This window comes from Chinchilla lanigera, unplaced genomic scaffold, assembly GCF_000276665.1.
Source record: "Chinchilla lanigera isolate Chin_1 unplaced genomic scaffold, ChiLan1.0 scaffold00124, whole genome shotgun sequence".
Classification (NCBI taxonomy): domain Eukaryota; kingdom Metazoa; phylum Chordata; class Mammalia; order Rodentia; family Chinchillidae; genus Chinchilla; species Chinchilla lanigera.
Genome location: NW_004955525.1, coordinates 1,607,365 through 1,616,882, shown reverse-complemented (window position 1 = coordinate 1,616,882; position 9,518 = coordinate 1,607,365).

Genomic DNA, 9,518 nt, shown 5'->3' with positions numbered 1-9,518 from the left:
CGTCCTTAGTCATTCGAGAAATGCAAATTAAAACAACACTGAGATTCCCTCTCACACCGGAAAGAATGGCTATCATCAAGAAATTAACCAATAACAAATGCTGGGGAGGGTGTGGGGAGAAAGGAACTCTAGTCCACTGCTTGTGGAAGTGTAGATCATTGAAACCACTGTGGATCTACACTGACTTTGGAGATTCCTCACAAAACTAGGATTAGATGTCCCATTTACCCCAGCTGTTGCCCTTCTGGGTATTTTCTCAGAAGAACTAAAGACATCATACCACACAGATATATGTGCACCCATGTTTATAGCAGCACAATTTGTTATAGCTAAATCTTGGAAACAACCCAGATCCCCATCCACTGAGGAAGGAATAAAAAAGTTGTGATATTTTAATACAATGGAGTTTTACTCAGCTCTTAAAAAAAGATAAACTCGAGGCTTTTGCAGGTAAATGCAAAATAAAGACCATACTCATAAGTGATATTAATCAGACCTATATGTGTAAACCTCATATTCTCTCCTTGGTGTAGGAACCTGATAAACTAGGTAAAACTCAAAATGTACAGTAGATGATAGGAAAGGGAAGGAAATTCTTCAAAGGAAGGAACGACTGAGATAAGGGAAATAAGAAAAAAGAAGGAAGGCAAAACATAAATATATTTATGAATAGCTGCAATGACTACATTGGTGTTGTCTGATGGTGTATTTATATGAACAGTTAATGCTCACAAGGTTTTATGTTCTGATCGACTTTGCTTGCTTGTGTCTAGTGGTCTGAGCAACTGATTTGAAGGTAACAATATACAGTGGAATGACAGTGGTGAACTCCTACCATCTTGTCTAGTGAAACTCTCTATTATCTCTAATGTTTTACTGAGGAATTATTTTCTTATTCTCTTCCATGGTCTGAGCGATCTTTCATTCTTATATCTGATAATCTGAGCAATGTAGTTGAGGATAGCGGTATGCAATGTAACAAGCACTGTTCATTTGTATTAATTTGTCTTGAGAACCTGTATCACTTTGAGTGTTCTTGCTTTGATTTGTTTATGTTTGTGATACCGCTATGGTGCTACTGTTCTATTTTTCTTTTTGTTTGTCTCTCATGTACTTCTTTCTTTAAAATAAAAAAAAAAGATCACATAAAATGTAATAAATAGGAAATACAGTTCACTTAATCAGTCTAAATAGGGTAAATCAAATTTGAGGAAACTTGTTTTTACACGAGTTACTATTCTTCAGAATTGGGAGCCACAAGAAATAAAAAAAGTGATTCTATGTAGGCTTTGCCTTTATTCCTTTGAGTGTATACATACAACATTGAAATAATCTGCTTTTAGAATATTAAATATGCTAAAAAGTGTGGGGGCGGTTGTGTGCATGCATGTGTGTGCAATAAGGGTGATGGATGACTGAGAATAGGTGAGGGTTATTTTCTGGCCAACAGCAATGATCAGAAAAATATAATTGAGAAGTCCACACAAAATAAAACTAAATAGCATCCCTATTCCTGGTGTTAGGAATGTAATTTCATGCTTCCTACTGTGAACATGGAAGGAAGGAAGGAAGGAAGGAAGGAAGGAAGGAAGGAAGGAAGGAAGGAAGGAAGGAAGGAAGGAAAAATGGAAGGAAGCAGAGAAAGAAAGAATTAATTGTGGACAAACTGAACATGTGTAGCATTGTCTAATTAATAAAATTTCCAGAGAACTCAAATACTCTTATCCTTACCTCCTTTAGGGAAACTAGAACATGCCTAGGCCCTGGGTTTGTAGGCTTTCTGAGTCATATATTATAAAAAGCATACTATCTCTCAGTCCATAAACCCGTAAAAGGTGCTCTAGCATATTATGTACTTCATGACTTGGTGGCTTTGAACAACTTATTCAAGTCCCTGAGCTAAGGCTCAGCTTCTTCAGCTGTAAAATAGGCACCTGGATCAATCTTGTTAAACACAAACTCCTAAGACCAAGAGATCTCTGAAGTAAAAGGATTCATTGAGCTGTTACAGATGCTAGTCAGGAAGAGAAATGACCAGGTCCTGGGACAAAGTTTTGCAACTATCAGCATGGAGGCCAGGTAATAGTGGCAAAACATCTGCTAGATCGAAGAAGCATTAATATTTTATAATAAAATCATAGGGAAGGAAGACACAAATTACTCCAATCCTACACTGGCTATTCATAAGTGTGAGATTACCCCCAATTTAGCTTTAGGACAGGAAGACAATGTATAAAAAAAGAGGCAGTGAGGACACTGGTTTTGGCTAGATGCTACTGCACCCTGAAGGAGGGTGCAGTAGCATCTAGGGCAGTGGTGGCATACCTATGGAAAATGGGCCACAGCTTCCTGATCTCCTTGAAAGCTCTGAAAGGTCCCCTATCACTGATCTAGGGAGTCACAACATATATTCCAGAACCTAAGAAATCTTTCATTCTTTTTGGCCTGTAATTTGTTGTTGATTAATCTGTCACCATCTCTTTTTCTATCCCTTGGTCCTTTGTGAGTGAATGTAGGACATCTCAGAATTGTTCTCTTATCAGTCTCTATTCGTGGTCTAGGCTCTTTCCATTCAGCCATGAGGCTTCCCACACCACGGTGCCTAACTGAGGTTTATGTGGGAGGATCACAAGAGATAATTCTTGTAAAAGTGCTCTATAAGCTGTACAGCATCATACAGATGAAGCGGATTATTATTAGTCTTTTATGAAACCCAGCCATAAAGATGCAGAGAGACCCAGAAAATGAAAATAGGATAGGCAAACCTGAAATAAAACATCTACAGAGCCTAGCACATGACCTCACATACATGGTAGTAGGTGCTTAAAAAAAAAAAACACCAACAATAAAATAACATTTTACTCCAAAGTATCTTAACTGATCATTTTGCTTAAAAATGAATTTTCTGACATGGAATGATATCACAGATTTTCTTAAATGCATTCACATATCCACAAATTTTCAAATCCTTGTGTATTCACTGTGCTGTAATACCACTTTTCACACTGTTTTTGTTATATAATATTGGAGACCACTACAAAGTGGCTCTGAGCAGGATTTGATATTAACCAATTGAATTTCCATGTTTACTTGTGACTTATCTGAAGCTTAGGCACCTTGGCTGGGGATGGGCAGTGGACTCATAGTAAGTAAACCTCTGTGAGTCACTGGTCACCTCTGAGGCCTGTATTGTCCTGTGAAGCCGTGACTCCTCAGAGGAAAAGATAAGGCCACAGCTCAGGACATCTATCTCCATCCCTCTTTTAAGTTCAAGGAGACTGCAGCTACAGGCTCCACGCTCCTATAATAAATACCAAACTAAAGATAAGGTAGGTCTGATTGACACAATTTACTACTTGGGGAAATATTGCCCAAGGTCCTGCTGAGATTCCTGCATTTTCTTGGGTATCCCCCTCCTTTGTTTGAAAATATAATAAATACAGTCTGCCCAGAGAAGTCTTGGTCTAAATCCAGAGAATGTTGAATGCTATAAGAGAGTTAGACCCTCCTGAAGCCCTGAAATCATTTCCATTGTCTCATTTACTTAAGCTTTCACAGTCCACTCCCTTGGGAGATTGCAGGCCTGATCAGCCTGCAATAACTCAGGGCTATTTAACCCGATAATATGAGGGTGCATAACAAATATAATTGCCAAATTAGTTGCTTAAAAGAACAATATTCATTTGCCTCTGATAACCTCTATTTTTGACGTATTTGTGAGAAGCTCAGATTGTCTGCCCAAACATGAGATCTCTCCATATAATCCAGTTGTGATTATATGTTTTCTGGTGCTGAAACCATCTGAAGGTACTTCTGGAGTAGGAGACCTGATTTCAAGTTGGTAGAATAAATATGATTGATGAACTCTTGCTCTCTGTTGCCAGAATTCCTTAATTTCTCTCTACCTGTGTTTCTTCATAGCACTGTTTGAGAGAAAGCACATGGGTGTTCTGTAAAAGCGAACAGTCTCTACATTATAGAACTTATTCAAGAAGCCTATAGTTTTAGTAAATGTGAGAATGTCTTTCATCAGAAATCAAATTGAGACATTTTGCACTATGTAACTTGCAAGATATCTGAGAATGCAGTGTGAATGTTGGCTTCAAATGAACCATTATTCTTGTATTTATACGCTTCGTGCTCCTCTTCCACATTGAATCATGGCTACTTTTGTGTCCAGTACAATATACTGGAAGTAATGGTGAGTGAGTTCTCACAGCATACCACAGAAGGTAATATAACTTCTACAGTGGAGGCGTAGGGTCCTTCTTGGAAAGAGGTCATGTGGGCACATGATTAGCATTTACACCTTTGAAAATTAATTGAAGTTTGTGTAAAGAGTCAAATGTACATTTTTAGTATTTTAGTTAAAAGTTTTATGAACCTTTCCATTGGAAAATGTGATGATTACTTTTTTATTTGAAGTTGGCTTGTCTAAAATACTAAAGTATTGCATGAGACATAAATCTAAGTATTGCTATGAAGACATTTTTGGTAGACGGTTAAGATCTCAGTTTAGTTATCTTTACGTGAAGAAAAGTACCCTTAGTAGTGGAAATAGATCTTAACCAATTAATTGATCATCTTCCAAACCTGAGGTTTCCTAGAAAATGGAGAATTATGTTATGAGATGGCAGCATCAATTCCTGCCGATATTGCTACTTTGCTGGCCTACCCTACAGATTTAGAAATTCTAAGCCTCTTTAATTGCATAAGTGTATTTCTTAAAATGCTTTATTTTGTCACTTTTTATAGTATGTACATGCATATGTAAATGGTCAAAACCTGATAGATGACTGTTTTGAAATTTACTGCATTTGGTAATGAACACATTTTGAGATAAAATTTAGCATTGTACTAATTGTTTGTTACTCAAAGAAAAATGTAGAAATTGTCAATGTCAGTTGCTTCAATACACTCTATCATTCCCATACGAAATAATTTTCTGACACTGGTTGGTTTTGGTAAACATTGCCTCCTTGAAGCAATTAGAAATGAATATCAGAATACTGAGTACATATATTACATATATATATATATATATATATAATGTATATACTATTATACTGACTAAAAACAAGATATATCATATATAGGACAGAAAATCTCATAGCATATCTCAATCAATAGTAAACACATATATGACTACTGTTGCATAAGATTATAATTTTGGTTAAGTATTTCCATCATCTCATTTTGATGTAGTCATTTTAATAACCAGACCAAAATGCACTAATAAAGTTTGTGACAATGCTGGTGTAGGAAAGTACTATTACCCTGCAAATTTTATAAAAGTGTGCCATGCATAATAATGTTCTGTACATAAGACTTTATAATGCTAATATATAACTAAATTAGTGACTAAGTATACGTGGCAATGTACTTTTCATCATTACATTAATTAATTTATGTATGTACTGATTTGTTTATTTTTGAAGCAGAGTGGTGTTTTCAGTTCAGGTGGGCTTGAACTCAATTTGTAGTCCAGGCTGGCCTCAAAGTCACAGTGAACCTCCTCCCTCAGCCTCCCCAATTCTGGAATTCTATACATGTGCCACCATGCCAGGCTTATCAAAGTTTATAAATTGTTACCGCTTTTTTGAAAAGGACCTTCATTTTAAGCTACTACCCCATATTACTAATCTGAGAGTAGCCTCGTGTTAATGCGGCAAGTGTGTTCACTGAGAACAGCATTCACAAGAGACCAAAGAGCAGTAAAGAGCAAAGACTTATTGAGCTTGCAGACGGAGAGTCTAACTTGAAGCCAGAAAAGGTATCTGCCCCAATCTGGGTATCACCTTAGGTTTATGTACATTTTAGGTTTCTGTAGTAACCATTACCTCATTTTTGGGAATCTTACAAGAATATCACACAATTATCACAAATTTTACTTTTCCCAGAAGCCGTCAGGCTGTTGGATTCCAGATGACCATTACAGTTTAATATTTAGCCTACTTCCCAATTTGCCCTGTTTGTCCTGTTCCCATTTTATGACTGCTCTCCTTTAAGTGGGTTGATAACTAATCAAGGAGAAGGTGTGAAGAGTGGTGTCAACTACAGTTTAAGTGAATTTAAGTGACTTCTTTTAATATGGAGTTAAGAAAAGTAAATGGTGTCTCTCTTGCCCTCTCATTCCCCCCCTCAAGGGCATATTTTCATTTTCAGGGCATACATTGTCCTTCACACATTGGGGATCGGGTCTCCACTCTATAATTGTTGTTCTCCTTTAGAATCATCATTTATGCTTGGTTCACACTGCTTTGCATCCTATTTTTAACCTAGTTATTTATGCACAAACACCACAACAATCACCAGGGGTCCTGTAATCCTGGCAATTAGGGAGGCTAAACTCGGGCCCCAGTTCAAGAGCCCTGAATGTTACCCTTGGTGGCTATAATATGACTTTCTCCTTTCTTTTGCTTCTCTATCAAATCAGTCAGGTATTTCTGTGATGACTCTTTAGTTTACATAAAAACAGCATTCTTCCTTCAGGGCAACACAGAGCACTCCCTGTTTCATGAAGAGGAAATTGAGTCCTCTCCTGTTTTGTAACACCACCTCTGGTAGGGAATTTACTTGGTCGTGTAACTGTCTGACCACACTTTGAAAACCTTCCACATTTTGCTCTATGCTGCTAGTCAATCTAGTAAGCCAGTGTAGGCCTGATTCAGAATGAGCTATCACTCCTCTGCCCATTCCCAGTGATGCTGCTCTGCTTATCCCTGCCAACACTGGTAAGACCATAGCATCCCACTTCAACCAAGTCTGTTGGCCTGGGAACTGATGCCATGTCTCTGGGACCCCTGTATGATTGTCACTCTGGGGAGATGCATTACTAATAAGAAACGGCCATGCTGTGTGAAATAGTGTCTGTAGGTTAATGCACATAATATTCCATTCGTGCAAAATAACGTGAGAATAAGATTCTCATGGAGCTCTATAAGCTGAGTTTTGTGGCACAGATTGGTTACAAGAACCCTGGTTATTTCCTTCGCCCACACAATACCCGTTGCCATAATCTCCACCACAAAACAGAGACTTGGTTTTTCTTCCTCCAGGGTGCTGATTATCTGACAAGCCCTAATCTTAATTAAGGAAGCTATCACCTCATAGAACGGTGTACTTGGCCTTACACACATCCAACAGCTCTCATCTAGGTTGGAATTAGATTCCCTTAGAAGATGATGGGTTTCATTAAGCATCTGATAAATAACCGATGGGAGGCTCATCCTTTCTACATTGTTCGAATAGAATAGGCTGAAGTTTGGCTGGTTGCCGCTTGGACATGTTTTCCAACCTTCCAACAGGGCCACTGACTGGGTCACTTCTGACACATCTGTACCAGTGTCTAGTAAAAATCTAACAGGTTTTCCACCTGTCTCTGCAATTAACATGGGCTCCCTGGGGCTGCAGGACAGGGACCCATGACTCTGTCAATCTGAAACTAACCCTGACTCTACCACAAACACTTCCTTTTACCCTCTCTTCTCCTTCTATAGCAGCTCTGCACACTCTCACTTGGAATATACCCTCTCTTTATAGTAGGCACATTGGTCCACATCCAAGCTAATGTGACAGCTGGCTCCCTGTTTATCATTCTTTCCTCTTTCCCTAGTTCCTGACTGTGCCTCCTTTCTAAAAGATGCTAATATCACTTTCTTCTGCTCCTGCCTGAACTTCCATTCAGCATCCTCTCTATCGTGATATACTTCCTAGGCAATGTCTGTCAAATGGTTGATGCTCATGGCTGCAAACCCTTCCAACTTCTGCAACTTTCAGGGTATATCAGGTGCAGATTGAAAAACAAAAGCCAAGTTGAGGGTGTGGGCATTCTCGGATGCCTCAGGATTGAACAGGGTATATGTTTGACAGGATTCCATAAGGCATTAAAGGAGTGCAGCAGGGTTTTTACCAGCTTCCTGCTATACATCCACTATCTTATTCAGATGGGTGGGATGTCATGCTGCAGAAAGAAGCCCTTTTGCCAGAGCCCAATGGTGAAACTTAAGGGCATTTATCCTTTCATCAGTGTTGTAGGACCAGTCAGGGGTGTCTCACAGCAAAATGTGGGCTACTGCTGCGTAGTTATCTTCTTCCATTCCCCTTGTGTCTAGCCTGACCTGTTCCTCAGCTGCCTTTTGAATCCTGCTCCTCTCGTCTGAGATGAACAGTGTCCACAAGGTCTGCTGTCAGTCATCCCAAGTGGGGCGATGGGTCTTAGACACTGACTCAAGCAATGTCATCAGAGCCTGTGGCTGCTCTCAGAAAGGGGCATCTGAGCTCTCCATTTATATAGATCACTAATAGCAAAGAGAATGTATACCACAGTAGACTTGAATTTTCCTCCCAGTCCCATCATGGCTGTCGGTCAAAGAGGCAAGACAGAGGTCAGGCCCAAGAGGAGACTTCCTCATCTGCATCAGCTACAGGCTCAGAGGAAGGATGCTGGCAATGATGAGAGGGATGGGGGCCTGCAGGCTGAGTTCCGTGGCAGCACCCCCCACCTGGCTGTGGCACCTAGGAAGAACCCTCATCCGGCGATGGGCGGGGTGCAGCAGAGGTATCAGGTGGAATGGGATAGGTGGGGGGAGGCCAGAGATGAGACTATCCTCCTCTGGGGCTGAGGGTAAGACAGGGACCTTTGCACTGGGGAACTTTTTGCAATTACTAAGACTCAATGAGGCAACCTACAAACACATATTCCAAGTCACAGAGGTAATGCTCGAACTATACACAAACAGGAGTTTATGTATGGAAACTGATCCAAATATCCAAGTTTCCCAGTAACCATATTTCATGCTCTACCAACCACTAATTGGTCAGTTGATCCCTCTGCTGGCCAACTGATCCCCAAAGAAGGTCACTCTAGGTCACACAATGTACAGAGTTCTCACGTTTTCATTCTTACTCAAAAGTCTCTAGCTTTAAACTTGTCAAAGGTCCTAGTCATGCTTTCCAACATGGTTGGCTTGCTGTCAGTTGCATCCATAGCAATTGACAAAAGCTTTTCGGTGCTACCACCACAGCACGAGCAAGAGAACAAGGCTGGCAAAGTTTGAAACAATGGCAGTAGTCACAGCAATGCAAAGCAGTCAGCCTGGATCCAGTTCTTTTTGTGCCTCGATGTAGATAACGTAGAGTGGCAGGAAGGGCAGGAGCATTACCGTCACCAGATTTCCAACCCAAACAGTGGCCTCAGGTGCAACAATCTGTAAGCATGAGTACATTTGTCGGAAAAACACAGAGCAGACAGACACACAGAAGCAAAACAATCCTGGGACTCATGAATTGCCTCCATCCATCGACTTGGAAAAAAGAAAATTAGTGTCCAGAACTGACCAATCCGAACCAATCTCACAGACAAACTCTGACTGCCAAATTCATAGACAAAGCTCTGTAGGAATTTTTGGCTATGGGGGCTGGGGATTTAGCTCAGCGACAAAAGCACCTGCCTGGCAAAAGCAAGGGCGTGAGTTCGGTTCCCGGTACCGGAGAAAAATCAAAAAAAAAAAAAAAAA